This window comes from Pelodiscus sinensis, chromosome 3 (genome assembly GCF_052426305.1).
Source record: "Pelodiscus sinensis isolate ZL-2025 chromosome 3, ASM5242630v1, whole genome shotgun sequence".
Taxonomy (NCBI): Eukaryota; Metazoa; Chordata; order Testudines; family Trionychidae; genus Pelodiscus; species Pelodiscus sinensis.
The window spans coordinates 70,956,632-70,978,103 of NC_143054.1; the positions used below are offsets into that span (position 1 = coordinate 70,956,632).

General features: G+C 44.8%; 1 long non-coding RNA gene across 1 annotated transcript in view; it reads left to right on the forward strand.

The window, feature by feature from the left end:
• The first annotated feature begins 480 nt into the window (after positions 1–480).
• The window catches only part of LOC102447490 (uncharacterized), a 312,954-nt gene continuing 291,962 nt past the window's right edge, over positions 481–21,472 (forward strand). Inside the window, exon 1 of the long non-coding RNA XR_331701.5 lies at positions 481–1,013. This is a non-coding gene — a long non-coding RNA (uncharacterized LOC102447490). The remainder of the gene's footprint in view (positions 1,014–21,472) is intronic.

Here is a 21,472-nt window from a genome sequence, read left to right on the forward strand (position 1 = left end):
CTCTTGATTAATCAGTCATTATGGTGCACTATGCGAAAGTCTTAAAACCGTCCAAACTCTGTGCGTGAGACAGCTGTATTAAGGTTAGCATTGTGTAGCCTGTAAGTGATTGTTCACTTATCTAATTATTGTATTATTATGGATTGTCTTGTTTTTGTTAATTACGAAACGCTTTCTTCCTGGCATTTCAATGGAAATCACTAGAAGTGCACGCAACTTTTGCTCCCAACCGGAAAGTTACCAAAAAGTTCTGCTGTTGCTGCTGCAGCTTGTGGGGTTATTAAAAACTCTGTGGTGACTAAAAAGCTGCTTTTACTCTGGGGTTTGCAAGAATCTCTCCCTTTCCTTGTTTAAATTCCTATCCAATTTAAAAAACAAACAAACGTACATCACGGTTAAATAAAACTGTACCCAGGATAACCCTGATTTCCATATGCAAATTTATCTGCATTGACAGCCCCCCCTCCCTCTCTCAGTCTCTGTTTCCTCTCTTTCTCTCTATACATTGTGTCTGTCTGGTTTTCAGGGCACCTTTATTTTTTTTTCTTTCGCTCACACGCACAGGCTCAAATATCTAGACGAAGAAGTAAGGTGGTTGCTACAGTCACTGTCTTTATAAAGAAAGCTCATCATTGTAATGCCATCTTATCCTTTTCACTCGTGCTCGGTCGGTGATTAAAGTTCCCCAGGATGGGGCTGGAAAAGGAGCTGGAAATGAAACAGGATTAGGAGGAAGATCACATTGCTGCAGCTGCATCCAGTGGTGGCCACTGCCAGACGTGCCCTGTTTCTGGGATCCTTGATATTAAAAAAAAAAAAAAAAAGCAACGGGAGAAAATATTTGAAGACAAAAGCTGCAACCTAAAAGATCATTTTCTTTATTTAACATGGCAGCAGGCGCCGTGCGTGGGGAGGATCAACATGCTGCATGTTCAGTGGGACTTCTCTCCCTGTCTCCCTTCTAGGATGAAAGGAGATAATGTAATCTATCCCGTGCCAAATAGGCACCCGAGGTAAGAATCTTTTAGTAATCACGTTTCCTAAACTTTCTTTTGAAACGGGATATATTTGCAGTTTCAAACCAGTAAGTGGCAAAATGTGTTTTACCTGTGTGTAAAGAAACCCAGAGAAAAAAGTTAAAGTGCAACATATTCGTAGTCCGTTTGGAAGGATTACTTAGTCAATTATTTCTGTGCTGTTTGTTCGATATTTGTTTCCAAAGCAGACTTCAGGAGTGACATCATGGTTTACAGCTGGTGCTAAAACTGATCTGCAAAGTGTTTTTTTTTTTTTTTTTTAAAAAACCAACTTTGTAATAAGGAATTGAGCTACATTTGCATGTGCTGTCTTTTTCCATTTCAGCCTAAAGACTAGTACTCGTATTAAAGAATAGTAGGGTTTTTTTTATTTTAACAGAGACGCAATGAATGCTGCATAATTAAGTACAGTATTTAATTTGGCTGTTGTGAAGCAAAAGAATAAGGTAATAATTTTTATTGTACTAATCAGACTCAAGATGTTCTCTGTGTTAATTGGGTTAAAAATTGCAGTACTTATTAGAAATTCTAATTTCACAATGCAGCACTGACAATAAGCTCAGCCAGTGAATTATTCACATCTTTAATTTGCTCACTTAATGACAGTGTTCTGTAATCAGAGTGCAGAGCCTGCTTCCTATGCATTATGTATGATGTTCAGGACTTAAATGCAGGACATTATGAAGCTCTCAGTGGCTCAGTAATTAGTTTTCCACCAGACAGGACTTAGATATTCACAGATAAAAGTCTGCAGTTGAGATAATGTTAAGGTTGTGACACATACTAACAAAAGCAGGGGAGTTCAAATTTAAAGCTGAAACTATGTTCCTTTCTCATCCATTGTATTTGGGAGGCTTAAAAATAACAGTGAGTTACAATATGTGCAGCAATACTTAGGTTCAGGGGAGCAAGTTAAGAGTTTAATTAAACTTGGAATTTTGTTGCTTTTGCTAGTTTGTAAGTGACAGTCATCTCTCTCCTCCCTCCCCCCCCCCACAGTTATTTATATATAGTTTATTTTAAAACTTTGTTCTGAAAAGGAAACACATCAGATTGCAGCAATGTGCAGGAGCACATAGGAGTGATTAACTATACTGTAATGATTTTCAGAACTGATGTTGAACTCAGAAGTTTACCACTCTCTCAAACTATTATGGCTTAACAAATAACTATTTTTTTATATGCTCTAACTTGGAGAGTACTTACGAATAACCAACATGACTGGAATGACAACATTCTGGAATGTCAATTGTCAGAATCTACAGTGTATACATATTTTGGAATGTATGTTGATTTAGAAAACTACATGTTATTCACTTGAAAAGGGCTGGTATGGGTTAGAATGCATATCCTTTCTGTGTTTATTACTGACCTTGTATTATGTCAGACTAAACGGAGGGGATGTATGGTTACATCATATCCTTACATCTCATGACTGTAGTCTGTAAAATGGGATGACGATAAGGGACGTTGAGGAAAAAATTGAAGAATCACCATAACTTAAAAAACAAAGAAGCAAAACCCAACAATAAGGAATCCAGTGGCACCTTAGTGCTGGCCTATACTAGGAAGTTATTTTGAAATAACTCCCCTTATTTCAAAATAACAAGTGGAGTATCCAAACAACCAAGCCTGTTATTTCAAAATAAGGTTATTTCAAAATAATAGCTCCTGCTTTCCATGAGGAATAACACTTACTTTGAAATAGTTATTTTGGGAGTTATTTTGAAATCGGTTTTTCAAAATAATTTCCTAGTATAGACACTCCCTCAGAGACTAACAGATTTATTAGGGCATAAGTTTTAGGCACTGCTCAGGCAATTATACATTTGTGCCTTATGAAAATTTAATCAGAAAAAAACTCATTGGGAAAGTTTCTTTTTTTTTAAACTTCAGTATCTTATTTGGAGTTGATAATGTTAATTGTATGCCCGACTTCAGAGATTCTTCTCAGAGGAGTAAATTTACTCACATGCTCAAGTGTTAGCAAGTTTGGATGCCAGTATTTATATATGTAAAGTTTCAGATTAGTACTTAAATGTAGAAAAAGGCTTAATAATTTTAAGTACATGTAGAATTTTCAAGAAAATATTTGAAAATCAGCTACTCCTTCACTTTCCTGCCAAACCCTAAGTTGGGAATTCAGTTGGTCTCTTCAGCAATTGATAATAGGGTTCCTCAGACTATTTTAGGGTCAGATCTTCCAATAACCTAAAAATTACCTGAGGCTACTCCTTTAGGCAGATTATGTCCCATGTTCACAAATGAACTTAGGCACCTAAATCTCAGTTTTAGGTCCCACTGCAATCAATAGAGCTCCTGCTGGTCCAAATAGAATTCTGAAGTCACTCAGCATCTATGTTTTCAGAGAAACAGTCCTCTTAATGCCTAAATTTCTACTTCCAAGCATGCACACTGCTGTCTCATTCATGGTTTCTGAAATCCTTGGACAGGTAGGGGTCGGGGGTATCTGGAGCATGGGTTTCTTATCTCCCAGGATGGATGCCTTAACCACTTGACTGTAGAGTCATATTCTCATTCTCTCTCTCTCTCTCTTTCTCTTTTTCTGGCCCAATAACTTAAGTAATTAAGGAATTATACACAATGGAACAATTTCAAGAGGAGAGACTGAGGGACTCTCACATCAGGATATCCCATAGCTCAGGCATTAAAGTACTCTTCTCAAAGATAGGTAATACCTCCTTCAAATTCTTGTTTCTGCTCTGCCAGAGGGGAAAATTGAAGCCAGATTTCCCAGGTGAGTGCTCTAAAACCAGGCTGAAGTGCCATCATTTTGCATGGGATAAGGCAGTTGCTTAACTCATTCTTGCAAGAATTGACAAGGTTGCCTAAGTCCAGGTGAAGGGTTCCCAGCTGTGGGTCACTAGCAGAAGTAGGTGCCACCTGTCAGAGAATGATGAGGTTTAGAACACACTTGTCTCATTGGCATCACCCCTTGGCTAGGTTAGGCAGCTCCTCATTTAGCATTCTAGCTTTTGTTGGTTGCAGGAGCAGCCCTAGGTGAGCTGCCGGCAACTGGCGCCCTAAGCGAAACTGCGATCGGCGCCCCTACCTCCAAAGCCATTAACAGCCCTTTATCTTGGCACCCTAGGCGACGCCTAGTTCACCTACATTGACAGGCCACCCCTGGTTGGTTGCATTCTAAATTATAAAAGGAGTCTGGGCACTTAACTCAGACTTTGAGGATCCCACTGTTTCACTGATCTTTTAGGGTATGTCTACACTGCATAGGAAGATGAAAGCTGCTGCTGTTGATCTTCCAGGGGTCAAATTAGCAGTCTAATTAAGATACCTAATTCGAACAGAGAGGGGTGCTCCTGTTGATTCCGGTAACCCACATTTCATGAGGATTGAGGGAATTCAAAGGAAGAGTCTTTTTCCTTTGACTTCCTGCAGTGTAAACTGTGCCAAAAGCCAAGTTAAGCTACTTTGACTTCAGCTAATTAATTGCATAACTGAAGTTGCATATCTTAATTCAACTTTGTCCTGCAGTATAGATATACCTGTAGGCTATGTCTACACTTGCGGCTTCTTGCGTGAGAAATATTCAAATGAGACTAAGCATGGATTTTTGTGTTTTCTCAGCCACTGTTGGGGGTGAGGGGAAAGTGCAAACCTGCAAATACTTAGGCCCAGATTCATAAAGGAACTTAGGTGTTGCAACATCTCACTTTTAGGCATCTACGGCTATGTCTACACTCGCGGCTTCTTGCGTGAAAAATATGCAAATGAGGCTAAGCGAGGAATATCGCAGAACCTCATTTGCATACCTAATGAGCCGCCACTTTTTGCAGAAGAGGCTCTTGCTCCAGAAGGAGCTGTCTATATTGCCCCTTCTTCGCAAGGAAAACCCTTTTGCACAATGCCGCTACACTGATTATTTTCTTCTGTCTCTTCTGCAAAAATGGTGGCTCATTAGGTATGCAAATGAGGTTCTGCGATATTCCTCACTTAGCCTCATTTGCATATTTTTCACGCAAGAAGCCGCGAGTGTAGATAGCCGTAGATGCCTAAAAGTGAGGTGTTGCAACACCTAAGTTCCTTTATGAATCTGGGCCTAAGTGTTTGCAGGTTTGCACTTTTCTCTCGCCCCCAATAGTTGCTGAGGAAACAAAATTCTGAATGCAGAAATTGTGGACAAATTGACCAGCTCTGCAGAAGAATAATTATCAGAACCAAATAATTTTGTTCTGGAGCAGTCACGGATCAACTGACCAGTCTAGCTCTGCTGGTTAGTTTTCTCACACAGACAAATTCTAAATTTTAATTTTAAAAAAAGATTGTTTCTTAGACCTTGTCTTTTGAAGAAAAGATGGGAAATATGACCTAAGTGTAACTAATGCAGTGATGTTTGTGGGCTCCGATATACACCCTGAAAGAGCTCTGCGTGATACTTCAACCATCTTGGTGTGATGTTAATACAAAGACCCACCCTATCAACAACACTCCAGCAGAGGACTCTGTGAGTACGTCTAAACTACATGGCTCCGTCGACGGAGCCATGTAGATTTGTTTGTTCAGCAAAGGGAAATGAAGCCGCGATTTAAATAATTGCAGCTTCATTTAAATTTAAATGGCTGCTCCGCTCTGCCTATCAGCTGTTTGTCAGCAGATCGGGGCAGTCTGGACACTCCCCTGCCGACATGAAAGCCCTTTATCGACCTCCCCGGTAAACCTCATCCTACGAGGCATAATGGGGAGGTCAATAAAGGGCTTTCAGGTCAGTGCGGGAGCGTCCAGACTAGCGCGCTGAGCCGACAAACAGCTGATCAGCTGTTCGTTGGTTCAGCGCAGCAGCCATTTAAATTTAAATGAAGCTGAGATTATTTAAATCGCAGCTTCATTTCCCTTTGCCGATCAGCCTAATCTACATGGCTCCATTGATGGAGCCATGTAGTTTAGACACACCCTATATTGCAGATTGGAGTGGCCAGTCTGTAGCTCTGGAGTTGCATACAGCTCTTCAGAAGTTAATATGCAACTCCTTGCATAGGCACTGAATCCTCGGCTAGAGCTACTGGTGCCAACTTTCCAGTGTGTTGGGAGTACTCACTGCTCAAACACCGTCTCTGCCCAAAGCCCTGTCTCCTTCCCCTATGGCCCCTATCCCTTCCCACTGCCTCCCCTGAGCCTGCTACACCCTCACTCTTCCCCTCTCTCCCAAAGCCTCTTGCATGCAGTGAAACAGCTGATCTTAGCAAGTGGGAGGTACTGGGAGAGGGGGCGGTGCTGATTAGGGATGTTACATTTAGATTAATTGGCTAATTGAACAGTCGATGCAATTTGCATTGACTATTCGATTAGTCGATCAGGGTGCCTCTGCCTTTGAAGTATAGCAACAGTCCCAGGGTTGTTGCTACACTTAAAAGGCGAAAGTGCTGCGGGGAGCCCAGGGCCAGTGCGGGCTCATGCAGTCCTTCACTGGCCCTGTACTCCTTGCAGTGTTTCAAAGTGACAGAGCTACATGGAGCCCCGAGGTCAGTGGGGGAGTCCCCAGCTGACCCTGGGCTTCATTTGGTGCTGCCACTTTGAAATACTGAATTCAGCCCAGAGCCAGCTGGGGAGTCCCCTGGGCTGCATGCGGTGTTTCAAAGCAGCAGTGCCATGTGAAGCCTGGGATCTGGCCCCGGGCTCCACATGGTACTGCCACTTTGAAGCATCCTCTCCTCTTCCCCTCCCTTACTGCCTCTATCAGAAAGAGGGAACAAGTGTGTGTATGGGGGCGGGGAGTAAGCTACTAGTTGACTAGTGTGTCGACTATCCGATAAGCATTTGCATCCCTAGTGCTGATTGACAGAGCTGCTGGAAGGTGGGAGGTGCGGGGAGTGGGAGAGTAGCTAATGGGGGCTGGTATAGCTCTTTGACAATTTTCATTATTACATTCTGGCTCCTTCTCAGGCTCAGGTTAGCCACACCTCTGTAGAGGCAGAAGAGTACAGTGGATCCATCCCACCCCCAGACATATGGGGTATATACTTGGGAGTGGTAAGCCTTCTGGCACACCAGCCTCTTCACAAAAGGCATGGGAACCTCATGTATTCCTGAGGAGTGGGAGGATCTGATATTACTTCTGGAGAACAGAAGGGGGCTCTATGTCAATGCTCCTGCTTCTTTGGGAAGGCGGTTCCCATGCCACCAGCCCTTCCAGTGGGAACAAAGCTCAGGGGATGTATCAAGTGTCTAGGTCCAGGATTGCCTTAATCTGGTCTCTAGGGCATGGTAGCTACACAAAGGACATTCAATAATATTTTAAAACTTGTGACAAGATCAGAAGATTGGATCCCATATGCATTCAAATGGGTGATATTTTCTGATATTTTTTATTTTCTGATCTTTCTTTCCAAGTTCAAAGGTCATTGTAAGTAAAACTCTGTGAAGAGGAATGGTGGCTTGTGCATTTCTGAAAGCCTTCTCTGGAGGCCTGATGCTGTTCATGTGCATAGGTGCCTGAAACCAGGAAATTATTGCATGTAAAAGGATTGTATGGACTGAGGCTAATATAGTTTCAGAAATTATACACAAGTACATGTGCCAGGATGCTTCACTTCAGAATTATTGTTTTGACTTGATAAGTTGAGAGTAAGGGGCAACTTTAAAAAAGGAACTAAAATATTCAGTGTGATAAAGAACTTGAACATTGATGGTGATTTGTGTTCCAAAAAAACATGTTCTTTACCAAAATATACATATGTATAGAACAATTATAATCAGGATACCTGGTGGAAATCACAGATGGGACCATATTTATGCTTCCCAATATTTTACCAGAGTTGCTTGGGAAAACAGAATAAATAAACTCACATATACAGTAAAATTCCATATAGTTAAGCCAATATTCATTTAGATTTAATATAGTGTCTATCCAAGCCGAAGACTCTGTGCACTTTAAAACACAACACTGATAAATATTCTTATTACAAATAAAAAAGAATCATTGCCAAGTCAAGCAAGATTTAGCAGACCATATGAGCTCACACATAATATGCCTATAAAATATAAATCTATGAAATCTTTATGACTCTTATACATATTTTATATTAGGCCAGAAAAAAACAGAGTAAGAATATATAATACCTCCAGCTGAAAAGACTGACTATGTCACCCCTCCTTTGGATCCCTCCGCTGGCTCTCTACTTTTTCATATAAATTATAAGCTACCTGTCTTCGTTTTAAAGGATTTTCACGGCCTATCACCACCCCTTATATCCTCTGTCATCCATTATTGAGATGTTGATGCCTAGTTTCCTTAATTCCAGCCTCCATCAGCCACTTACTAAATTTTCAAACAAGCAGCACTGTGTTTTCTCCGATAGTGTTTCTTGTGCTTCGGAGGACCTTATTTTCCTCTTTCAAATCCTTTCTAAAAACGCTTGTTTTCTAGAGTGACTACAAAATCTTGATAAGTTAGGCTGCTGGTGTTTTGAGACAACTGCAAATCATGCTGTCCAATAATGTTTCATTGTTTCCGTGTATTCCCCATTTGTCTGTTTCTGTCGTTGGTCTCTTCTTTTATACTTACATTGTAAGCTCTTTGGGGCAGAGATTCTCATCTTGGTCTGACTTTTTACAATGTCTAGCACAATGTAGTTTGGGTCCTAAGTGCAATGGTAATACAAATAATTAATAATATTCAAATATATTTCATGTCAGCAAGTGATTCGGTTAACCAGAGTCAGTGGGAGTCCTAGTTAGGCCATTGAAAGGTACTGAGAGGGGTAAACAGAAAGCAAACTCATTTGGGAAGGAGTTGGACTTTCATAAATGAATACCAGGGTAATTTGAAGCAGCATCAAGAAGGAGACACAGGTGAGAGTAGCAATGAGTTTTATCTCATAGGCTAAAAGTAGAGAGAAAATGTACTGAAGTTTGAGGGAACAGAGGCTGACAAGAGAAGGAGGTTCCGGTGGGAACTACAAGGAGCAGGTTAGATTCCAGTGGGAAGGTCTGTAAGAAGCAGAAAGAGGCTGACCTCAAAAGTAAGGGGAGATTCTGGAGGTATACAGCAGACACAGGGCTCACAGGTGCAGGGCCTGGATAGTGGAACACTGCAGGAGATTTGCTTGCAGGAGCCTAATCTGAGGGTTGTGGTTGCAGGGCAGGATTAAAGCGAGGGCTAGGTGGGCAGCTGCCCGTGTCCAGGGCACCAACCTATGGGGGGCGCCTGATTAAAGTGGTAAGGGGTGCCGTGCGCCCGAGGGCGGGGGGGGGGGGCTGCTGCGCATGTCAATCAGGGGCTGCGTGCCCAGAGGCAGGGCCACATATGCGCTACGTGCCTGCTGCCCGGGGCACAAGTATGGCTCGGTCTGGCACTGTGTGGTTGGTAGTAAGTGGTTCAGGGGAGCAAAGAGTCTTGAAGAGCAGATCATAGCTGCTTATTATAGGATCTCTGGATTGAAACCCAGAATAGCTGTGGCCCTGGGTTGCCTCAACAGCCCTGGGGAAAGTGTGAAGCCTCCTGAAAACAGAAGAACGATCATACTGGGTCAGACCAAAGATCCATCTAGTCCAGGATCCTGTCTTCCAACAGTGGCCAATGCCAGATGCCCCTGAGGGAGTGAACAGAACAGGTAATCATCAAATGATCCCTCTCCTGTTATCCATTTCCAACCTCTGGAGTGTCCAGCCATAGGAATTAATGGTGGCATAGCTCCAGTGGGTACATGCACAGAGGAGATTTAGCTTTTGGTTTGCTGGGGCGGGGGCTGAGTTCTGGAAAGCGTGGCTAAGGGAGAAGAAGGCTGTAGCCAGCTGTCTGTACAAGAGACTGGCTGGGGGATGAGGGAGTTTCTTCAAAAAGACATGGTGGTTGAGGGTATTAACTGAGGAGTGGCTATAGTGGGGTAGCAAGTTCTGAAAGAGACTGACGGGAATGGGTAACACTGAACTCTGATGGGATCACCTGAAAGTACAAGGAACTGTTGGGGGGGGGGGGGGAGTGTCATATGTAGGTAGGTCTCTGGTAGGGTGCGGAGCTAGCTGGGTAGGGGGCTAGGTGACAGGGGAAGGATATGAAGCTGTCCTGGAGAGCAATGGGAGATGCTGGATCTAGATAAAGGGAACATGGGAGACTGGCTGAAGAAATGTGGGGGGTGTATTGGGGCTATGAAGTCTCAAACCTGTGTATTGTGGAATGGAGTCTGAGGCCTCTGGTGGAGTGTCTTATGGACGGGATTGGGAGCGATGTGCCAGAGATCTGCTGAGGAGGGTAGAAGGTAAGTAAAACATTAGCAGGGATAAGAAGCTTGTTGGTGCAGTCTTGAGGACTGGTGGAGATGGAGTATAAGAAGATGAAATATATTGCAGTGTTGCTGTAGCTGTGTTAGTCCCAGGACATATGAGAGACAAGGTGAGTGAGGTAATATCTTTTATTGAACCAACTTCTTCTGAAGAAAGAGAGAAGGTGTCCCCACAGGGAATGAATAGAATGATCAGATGATCCCACCCTTGTTACCCATTCCCAGCCTTTGACAAACAGGTAGGATAATAGGATGGGGAGGGTTTAATTTTGACCACATTGCTCATTGAGCTTGAAGCAATATCAATCAATTATATGACAAGCGCATCAATTGGACTGAGTTTAAAAAAAAATCAAGATGTGAAGTTTTATTTGCCTCAGATAATACCTTTGTGTATTGTTAGAAATACTTTACATGTGTTAAATACTTGACGGCAGATCATCTGTCTACCAAATTCATATTAAAAACAATTGGGTTAATCGAAGGCATAAAAAGGCCAAGTGATTTGTTACACTGGCATGATGGGGCTAGAGTTTGAAAGAAAATTCAGTCCTCCAACATCCAGTCCTGTGCTAAGTCTACTAAAATACAGGTGCTTCCAGCACAACTATTACTACGATATGTTGGCAGAAAAAATATCACAGGCTACATCTGCACTGCAGACTTCTTGCACAAGAAGCTTTTTGCGGAAAAGATCTTCCACAAAAACTTCTTGTGCAAGAGTGCATCCATGCTACAGAAGTGATGTGCTTTTGTACAAAGAGTGTCCACGCTGCATGAATGCTATCTCGAAAGAAAGTTCTGATTACTATTCACAGAATAGCCACCAGAGCTCCGATGCTTTTTTCTTACACAAAACCCCTCTGTTGCCAGTCCACACACACCTTTTTGTGCAAGAATTCTTGCGCAAAAAGGAGTTATTCCTCATAGAAAGAGATATACCTACACCGCAAAAACCCCTCTGTTCTTTTGATTTACTGTAAATTTACTTTTGCAAAAACATGCTTGAGGTATGGACACTCCGCGGGTTTTTGCGCAAAAACCTAGTAGTGTAGATGTAGCCACAGTGACACAGGAACAGTATTAACATGATTGTATGGTTTGAGTGTCCCATAATATCCCAACCCTAGGATAGAAGAAGGAGTTTGTAGGAGGGTGCATTAAATGATATTGCTGCTGGAATTTGATGCCTTCAAATGGTTGTCATGTGCCCTCTCACTCTTCTCTTCTTCAGACTAAACAAAATGGGTGTGTCTAGACTGGCAAGATTTTGCACAAAAGCGGCTGTTTTTGTGTGAAAACTTGCCAGCTGTCTACACCGGTCACTTGAATTTGCTCCTTGCGCAAATACTTTCATACTCCGGCTCAGGGATAAGCCCTCTTGCGCAAGAATACTTGCACAAGAGGGCCAGTGTAGACAGGCACCTTAATTTTTTGTGCAAGAAAGCCCAATGGCTAAAATGGCCATCGGAGCTTTCTTGTGCAAAAGCGCATCCAGATTGGCATGGATGCTTTTGCGCAAAAGCACTTTTTGCGCAAAAGCATCCTTGCCAATCTAGACGCTCTTTTGCAGAAATACTTTTAATGGAAAAACTTTTCTGTTAAAAGTATTTTCGCAAAATCATGCTAGTCTAGACGTAGCCAATTCATCCTCTTCTTTTGTGAAGTTTGATGCCCAAAACCAGACACAATGCTTTAGTATAGGTGGGTATGTCTATACTACCCCCCTAGTTCGAACTAGGGGGGTAATGTAGTCATTCGGAGTTGCAAATGAAGCCCGGGATTTGAATTTCCCGGGCTTCATTTGCATGATGCCGGCCGGCGCCATTTTTAAATGCCGGCTAGTTCGGACTCCGTGCCGCGCGACTACACGCAGCACGGACTAGCTAGTTCGGATTAGGCTCCACGAGGCGTACAGCGTGTAGCAGCGCGGCACGGGGTCCGAACTAGCCGGCATTTAAAAATGGCGCCGGCCAGCATCATGCAAATGAAGCCCGGGAAATTCAAATCCCGGGCTTCATTTGCAACTCCGAATGACTACATTACCCCCCTAGTTCGAACTAGGGGGGTAGTGTAGACATACCCGGCCTTATTAGTGCTGAGTAGAGTGGAAGAAATATTTTTTATTATCTTTCTTACAACACTCATGCTACTACATCCCAGAATGATGTTTGTTTTTTTTTCTCAACAGTATTACATTGTTGACTCATATCTAGTTTCTGATCCACTATATTCCCAAAATCCTTTTCTGTAGTAGTCCTTCCTATGCAGTCATTTTCCATTTTTTAATGTTTGTTCAGTTAGTTCATTATTCCTTTCTTAATGTCATATTTTGCATTTGTCATCTTTGAATTTATGACTTATTTATTTCAGATTATTTCTTCATTTTGTGAAGATAATTCTGAATTCTAATTCTGTCCTTCAAAGTGCTTGCAGTCCCTCCATCTTGCTATCATCTCCAAACTTTATCAGTGTACACCCTATGTCTGTGGTTCCCAAACTTTTTTATTCCATGGACTGGCAAACCCATTCACAAACTTTTGGCGGACCGGTAACATTTATTTGCATATTTGAATATTAATTATGCATAACATTCATTTGCATAAAAGCATTCAGATCGGAGTTAAAAATTTCTGTTAAAAGATCCCTTTCCTTTCTTATCTTAAGCCATTAACACCTATTTAAACTTTGTTTGAAATGTAATCATGCAAATGTCACGAGCTAGGCCTTTTGTTCCAGTATTCAAAAGCAGCCTAATAACAGCTTTTAATCCACCTGAAATTTTGGCACCACCCCATACAGCAGGGGTCTGCAACCTTTACCAACCAAAGACCCAAACTACATCAAAATTCAGAACAAGTTGTCAACGAAGAGTTAAGAGGTAAGAATGTCCATTTGCATGACTGAAAATATACAACATCATATTATTGATAATTGACATGGTGATTAATAATAGCATAAATTAAACATTATAAGTACATACTTTATTTAATAGGACTTCTGCTACTGCATCTTTTCACACATTTCTTTGAAGTTTACAGCCCCAGCCCCCCAGAGCTGCTGTGGATAGCCGGCTTCAGCTCTGGCAGCCACCGGCCATTCGCCCAGGGTATATACCAGTCCTATGGACCTGGCCTGGAAGTGTCCCGTGGCCCAGCAGCCAGTGGTTCATGGCCTGGCACCGATCTATGGACTGACAGTTGGGAACCGCTGCTCCATGCCATTATCTAACTAATTTATGAAGATATTGGGTAGAATCAGATCCAGCACAAATCCATGCATGACCCTACATGATATGCCTTCCGGTTGACTGTGAATCATTGACAACTATTCTTTGAGTATGTAAGTTCATGTAGGCATATTTTCTAGTTGGTTGTCAAGGCCAAGTGTGACAATATCAAAAGCTTTGCTGAAGTCAAGATATATCACATCTGGTCCTTCCCTCTCATCCACTGACTTGTAGCTTTGTCAAAGAAGGATATTAGGTTGGTTTGACATGATTTGCTCTTGACAAATCCATGTTGATTGTTAATTATTACCTTAAAATCAATTGTTTGATTATTTGTTGCGTAATCTTTCCAAGCACTGAAGTTTAGCTGACTGATCTATTTTGCCCAAGGCTGTCCTTATTCTCCTTTTTAAGAAGAGGTATTCTATTTCTTTGTTCTTATGGCATCTCTCTCATTCTCCATGAGTTGTCAAAGAGAATTGCTAATGGTTCAGATATCTCTTCAGTCAGTTCCCCAAATGTTCTAGGATTTACTTCATCGGGTCCTGCCAATGTGAAGAAATCTAAAGCTGTGTCTACACCACTACAAAGTTATTTCAAAATAAGTTATTTTGAAATAATAACTAATCAAAATAATGCATCCATGCTACAAATTCCCATCAAAATAGTGCAGATCTATATTGAAATAGCACATCCACGCTCATTAGAACCTGAATTGTATTTATGGCCCACTGGAAGCACTCTGGGCAGGGCATCAGGATAGAAGTCGCTTCCTGAGGCTATCTGAGGCTTGTGCTTAAAGGGGCACCCCTCTACAGCCATATCTCAGATCCTTCTCTGTTGCTATCTCTTTGAGGGACAGCAAACTCACATCATGTGCTCCAGTTGCCCTTGCAGACTCCATAGCACTCCTGCCGTGGAGCTGTACCTGCTGCACAGCAGTGTCAGGCTCTGAGACCTCCTGCTGCACCTCCTGCTGCAGTTAATGCAGGCCACCCTCACGGCACTGAAGGACCAAGATGTCCACCTCAGACCGGAGCACATCCTCACCCTATCCTGGGCACTCCTCCTACCCCACAGTTCCCTCTGCTCCTCTCCAGCACACCATGCATTGCTGCTTCTGGTGCTGGAACACCAGTTTTGATTGGTGGGACCGGATCATCTTGGAGTGGTGGGATAACCAGCAGTGGCTTCAGAACTTTCACATGCCAAAGGACACCTCCCTGGAGTTCTGCAAGTGGCTTGTCCTTGCCCTCTGGCAACGTGACACCTCATGCAACCTTGCATCCTCCTCTAGAAGCATGTTGCCATTGCCCTCTGGAAGCTGGCCACACCGGACAAGTTGGTAGGGAAGCAGTTCAGCATGGGGAGATTGACCATCAAGGCCATCCTCATGCAGGTATGATGCTATTGCTATTGACCCAGGAGGGTGGTGAACTACTGCAATGGGTTCCCTAGGAAGAGGGATGGAATCTCCATCCCTAGGGGTTTTGCAGTCCTGGCTTCACAAAGCCCTACTGGGGGTGGGGTAGTTGGGGTTTCTCCTGCTGTGGGAAGGGGCTTGGGATTAGGGACCTTCCAAAGGCTCCTGCAACCCTGTGAATCTGTGTTCCTATGTATTTACAGGTGGCGAGGGCCATCAACACCATCCTGTTGTGGAGGGTCATCACTCTGGGCGATATTGATCCCATCATCACCAGCTTTGCCACCATTGGCTTCCCCAACTGAGAGGGGACCAATGATGGCACCCTCATCCCCATCTTGGCCTCCTTTGTATCAGTAGGAAGGGGTACTTTTCAATGGTCCTGAAGGCCCTCACGGACTATCAGGGCTGCTTCACGGACATTAAGTTCAGCTGGTCAGGGAAGGTGCACGATGCCCACATATTCTGGAACTCCAGCCTGTTTCAGAGGATGCATGCTGACACTTTTTTCTCTGACCCTGCCATCAGTGTCAGGGACATGGACATGCCCATCTGCATTATGGGTGATGCAGCCTATCCCTTGCTCCCCTGGCTAAAGAAGCACTGCATGGGACACCTGGACCCCACCAAAGAACATCACAATACCAGGCTCAGCAGGTGACACAGTGTTGTGAAGGGTACCTTTGGCTCCCTCAAAGGGAGATTCTGGCGTACCCTCACCCGCCTGGACCTCAGCGATTGGAACATCCCCCAGGTGGTAGTGGCCTGCTATGTTTTCCACAACTCATGCAGGAACAAGGGAGAGACTTTTCTGCCATGGTGGGGGACAGAGGCAGAGTGGCTTGCCAGGGCTTCTAAGCAGCCAGGCACCACTGCCATCCGGCAAGTCCTTTGGGGGCTGTGCACTCCCAGGAGGCCTTGAGGGAGAGTTTCAGTGAAGATTACTTGTGAGATTCTCCCCCAGACCTTCTGCATTGCCCCTCTGCGCCTTTCCTCTTTCATGCCTCCCTTCTCTTGCCCTCCCTTTTATCCTCCCCTGCAGAAAAAATAAACCAGACTTTTTGTTTTGAAACAATAAACTCAGTGATTTTTATTTTGGGAATATATAACTTGGGAGAGACTGGTGAAAGAACCCAGGTGGGCAGAGCCGGGGAGACATAGGCGGGGATGGCTGCTGGAGGAAATTGGGGGCAGCAGGTGCCAGAGAGTGGCTGCTGGAGCACTCAGTGGTGGCAATCAGGGACTCCACAGTGCGGTGGAATACTTGTGCTGCCAGGACATCTGCTCCCAGATGGTGCAGCGCAGCTCCCAATCAGCATTGTGTTCCTCCAGGTCAGGGAGCTGTCCCTGGTTCTCCTGTTCAAAATTGCATTGGAGGGCATGAAGGCACTCAAGGTGTTCCCTCATCAGGTCATCCTGGGTCCGCCTCCACCTGTGGGTCTCATGGGGTTGTGCTGATGGCATGGGAAGTACTGGATGCACTGTCCTCACAGCTGGTCCACCTGTGAAGAAAAGCTAGAAGGGCAGCCATCCTAGGAGACAGTGTGCAGGAAGCCTAGCCGTAATCTCTGAGCTGACACTGAAGATCTTGGTTTAGATGATCACAGTGTGCTTCGAGCAAGGCCATCTGTTGCCTAGACAGTGGGCACTTTTTTTCAGGGGCTTGGACATCCCAGGGGAAAGCATCCACGGGAAGATGCTAGCCAGGCTACGAGCCTGCAGGTGGGAGAGGGGACCAGGCAGCTTGGCTTACTTCCATGTCCCTCACATGCTGGGTCCAGCAGTACTGGCATCCTGCAGAGGGGGAACTTCTATCCCTGCCTGCTGGAGGAGAGGAGGGAAGGTGTTGGGGGAGGTGTGTGTGAGCGGCTGACACCACTTTCCAGGGAAAGTGGTACTGGGGTCCCTTCCTCTTCGTGCTCCTGGCAGGTTCCCACAGAGAGGATCTGTGTCCTCTGCCTTGCTGCACTTGACCAGGAGCAGAAGCTGCTGGAGAGTGCGGGCATGATCGTGTGCATGTGAAGCACTGCTGTGTGTTTGCCTGACCACAGCCTCCTTAGTAGGGATGTAATAGTGTAGTTGATTAACCGATATGCAGAAGGTTATAAGTTAATGCTATAGATTGCATTCATTCCCCCTTCTCCCCCTCTCCCGCCACACTTTTCAGTAAATTTTTTAGCAGTCTGGCTAGCAGCCCAGCTCAGTCCCAGCTTGTGCAGGGTCTGAGACCTATCCCTGCTGTGGCTCTGCATTTAAAGTGTAGTAGGAGCAGGGCGGGCGGGCAGGCAGCCCTGCTCAGTTCTGGTTTGCACTGGCTCTGGGAGCTCTGACCTCCTCTGGACTGGTGCTACTGGCACCAGGCGCTGCTGCCTCTGTATCAGAGGCAGCAGCATGGGGCAATTGGCAGCTGGTCCGCGAGGGAAGCTTGTTTTTAAACTGGCTCCCCTTGTGGACCAGCTCCTACCTGGTATCAGCGTGGAGAGGCAGGGAGCTCCTTGGGAGTAGGTCCAGAGCGCACTGGCTGCCAGCCCCACCCCTGGGGACTATACAGTAATCGACTAACTGATAAGAATTCATGAGGTCAATCAATTATTCAATTAACCAATATTTAATATCCCTATTCCTTAGCAGTAGCTTGTGGTGGGAAGGTGTCCCACCATGGAATTGGGAGTAAGGCAGGCTTGTGCAGGAACTTTGTGAGAAGGAGTGAAGGGTTTCTATGTGACAGCCTTATGGGGCTCAGTGCTCTGGGCTGGCACTCCATGTGCACCGGCTGTTGTGCGATCCCCAGGCTGAGAGGAGCAAGTGAGGCTCATGCAGCCCCTTGCAGCCTGCCACCTCCCCCCCATGTGTGTCTAGGGAAAGTGATGTAACTCACCTGAAGTGCCTTCCCCAGCCTTGTCCAAGCCCTGGGAGATATCCTTGGAGGGGGCACCAGCTCCAGAGAGATGACCACCTCCTGGCTGGCGGGCAAGGTGTCCAGGCTGGCATCTTTCTCCTCTTCCTTGTCATTGTCCTCCTTCTCCACAACCCAACCCTCATGAAGGCTGATGACAGGCATGGCCAGGCCAGAGTCTACAAAGAGGTGAGGAAAGGCAACCTGCCCCACTTCCACATCCAGGTGCTGGTAATACTGGCAGGTCTAAAGTGCCACCCCAGAGTGTGAACTTTGCTCCTTGGCATTTGTATATGCCTGCCCAAGCTCCTTAATTTTCATACGGACCTTGTCCAGGGTCTGGCTGTGCCTTTCTGGGCCAGGCTGGTGGCTGTAGACCTTGGCATTCTTCTGCTTGATGCGGAGATCCTAGATGTTGGTCTCCTTTCCCCAGACCTCAATGAGATCCAGAATCTCCACACTAGTTCATGAAGGTGCCCTCTTTTGCTCCTGGGCGGGGACTTCAGAGGTGGCTGCAGGCTTGCTTGCAGCTGCGGGGGTCTTGGAGAGAGCACTGGGGTTTGCCATGGTGGCAACAAAGAGTGCTCTGTGGCATGGGGCTGGCAGGGCTGATATGGCACCACAAGCCCTTTCCCTTCTTCCTGTAGTTTTAAACCCTGCAGGAGAAGGGAAACTATAGAGTTTTGAGGAGTGTGAACAGAGTGGCCACCAGGGCAGCTGTGAAAAGCCCTGGAGGCCAATTATTTCAAAATAAGCACAGCTGAGCATCAACATGCACCTTATTTCGAAATAGTAATTTTGAAATAGGCATTATTCCTCATAGAATGAGGGGTTTTATTTCACGTTAGCAAGCCCATTATTTCTAAATAATTTTTAAGTAACAGGATTGCTACGTGGACGCTTAGCTTGTTATTTTGAACATGCCCTAATTGTCTAAGTTGATCTTAGATTGCTATTTTCCTGTGAGTGTCAGATCCTACCCCATTACACTGATGTTAACCGTATTAGTTGTCCGATTATTGTTAAGTTTTGGGTGAAAACTGAAACAACAAAGGCTTTAACGCTTCTACCACTGATGCATTTTCTGTAATTGCTTTTCTCTCCTTGTTGAGTAACTGGCCTACAGTGTCCTGGGTCTTCCTCTTGCTTCATATGTACTTTGTCATATGCTTTCTTGTTCTTCTTTCTATCTCTATTTCAATCTTGTTTTGTGCCTGGGTGTGACGGGGCGTACCAACCCCTCATTAAAGCCAAGGGAATTGACTTGGTTCAGCTGGCTAAGAAGGCCCCATCCCTACAGCCTTGCTGGGCATGCGCCCACTGGAAACAGACTATAAAAGTCTGTGGCGCAGCTCATTCAGGGTGGACCGCTGAAGGGGAAGGAGGCATTGAGAGAGCTCCAGAGATGGAGGAAGAAGTGAAACTAGACCGCACAGCAGCAGCTGGACTGAGAGGAGCTCCCCAAGAAGCCCCAGAACCAGAATGAGACTATGGAGAATGGAGCTGCCAGAGGATGGTAGGAAATAGCTCAGGGCAGGGAATTGTTTTCCGGGCGCTCAGCGTGTTGCGGCAGGATTCCCTGCTGAGTGGGCAGTGGCCTGTGCCGCTGATAATATGGCCCTGCGCTGGGACCTGGTGCACAGGGAAGGCCTATGTTGGGAGAAGTTTTCCTACAGGCTTGTGCATGGACTTAGGCCAGTAGGCCATATTACCCCTAGTAAACGGGACTTGTGCATGGACTCTGGCTGCTAGACTGTACTACCTCTCGTAAATGTATTTGTGTATGGACTTCGGATGCTAGGTCATATTACCCCTAGTGAAAGGGAGTCGATTTGAGGGGCCTCCAAGTGTAGGTCACCCCTTGACACTTGCCCTTTCCACATGTTTGTGGTGGTGGTTTTTTAAATTCATCCTTTGTAATTTGACCTTGTTTCTGCTTTTTGTATGACTTTTTTTTAAATTTCACATAATTAAAGATCTCCTAATTGAGCCAACTTGGCCTCTTACCATACCTCCTCTCTTTCCTATGCATTACAAAAATTTGCTCTTAATGTCTCTTGAAAAAACTGCCAACTCTCCTTAACTCTTTTTTTCACTTAGGCTTGCTTCCCATTGGTCTTACTTACCAATTTTCTAAAGTCTGCCTTCTGTAAGTACATTGTCTTGAATCTGCTGTTTTCTCCCCTACCATTCCTCAGAATCATAAACTCTAGCATTTCACGATCACTTCCACCCATGCTGCCGGTCACCTTAAGATTTTCATCTACTTCCTCCCTGTTTGTTAGAATTTGCAGGTATCATCATTATCATGTTCCTAAAGGTTCAGAGTGTGACCTCGGTGTAATCACCACCTGCCCTTACATACGAAGAAATAGGGACAAAAAGTAGCAGGACGGCCCAGTAAATGTGCTATTATCTGTTACCAATCAAGTTTGATACATGGAGGTATCTGTTTGTCCATCTTGGCTATTTTCCACTTTTGGAACTAAGTTTCGTTCTGTCTTTGATGTACTTACTACCTGCAAAAGTAAGGGGTCAAACAATTTTTTTTCAATGCAAAATTCTTCCAGTCTATGTAACACAGCTCTGTTTTGTGCCTGGTTAGCGACCTTTAATTGTTTTCTAAATAAATAAAACTCTCATTGTTAGTGGCCTTGCCTGTGCAGTTAATATTTGGAGCAAAGGACTCCAATCAGTACTGGGAATATATTGACAGCTGTCTCACTACAAGCTTAAACTAAGGCAATGAGAACACATCATCATAAAAAACAGTTTTGAAAAATCTGTCTCAAATTAACTATAAGGTATAACTAATGATTCATGTGTAATTATATGGTGTACAGCCAAGATAGTAATTTCAAACATTTTATAAGTATTGCTGAAGCTTGAGTATTTTAAAAAAATGAAGGTTAAACAATGGCATTACGTAATGGCTTAAATCTCCAAAAAATATCTAGCAGGAACCGAAAAAATATCTAGCTAGGAATATATTTAAGGCGTGCCCTTTTTCATAAAATCATTGAATCATAGAATACTAGAACTGGAAGGAACATCCAGTCCGGTTCGCTGCATTCATGGCAGGAACAACCATCTAGACCATCCCTGACAGATGTTTGTCTAACCTGCTCTCCACTGATGGAGATTTCACAATTGCCTTAGGTAACTTATTCCTGAGCGAGGTGCCCAATACTGGACACAATAAGGGTGACTAGTGAGGGGAGACCCAGTGGGCAGAGTGGGGGGAGGGGAGCACAGGACATACAACCACCCCCTTCAATCCAGGGAAGGGAAGAGACAGACCCCTCTGCCCCATGCCCTACTGCTTCCCTTCCTTTCTCTGCCCCTTCCCTGCCCTTGCTCTGCTCCCACCACAACTCTTCTCCCAACTGATGCAACCCATGGGAATAGCAGGACTAGGGGGCTGGTGCTAGTAGCAGGGGTCTGTTCCCCTTCCCCTCCCACCCCCGCACTCACTGACATGGGGGAGGGAAGTGGAGTAGTGTGGCCTGGTGACTGCAGGAGTTTTACTGCCTCTCCCCTGAGCGAGGTAGCCACAGGAATAGTGTGTGCCGGAGCCATGTTGTTCTGCTTTTTCTGCCACCAGGGGCAACACGTGGACCCCACATCTTT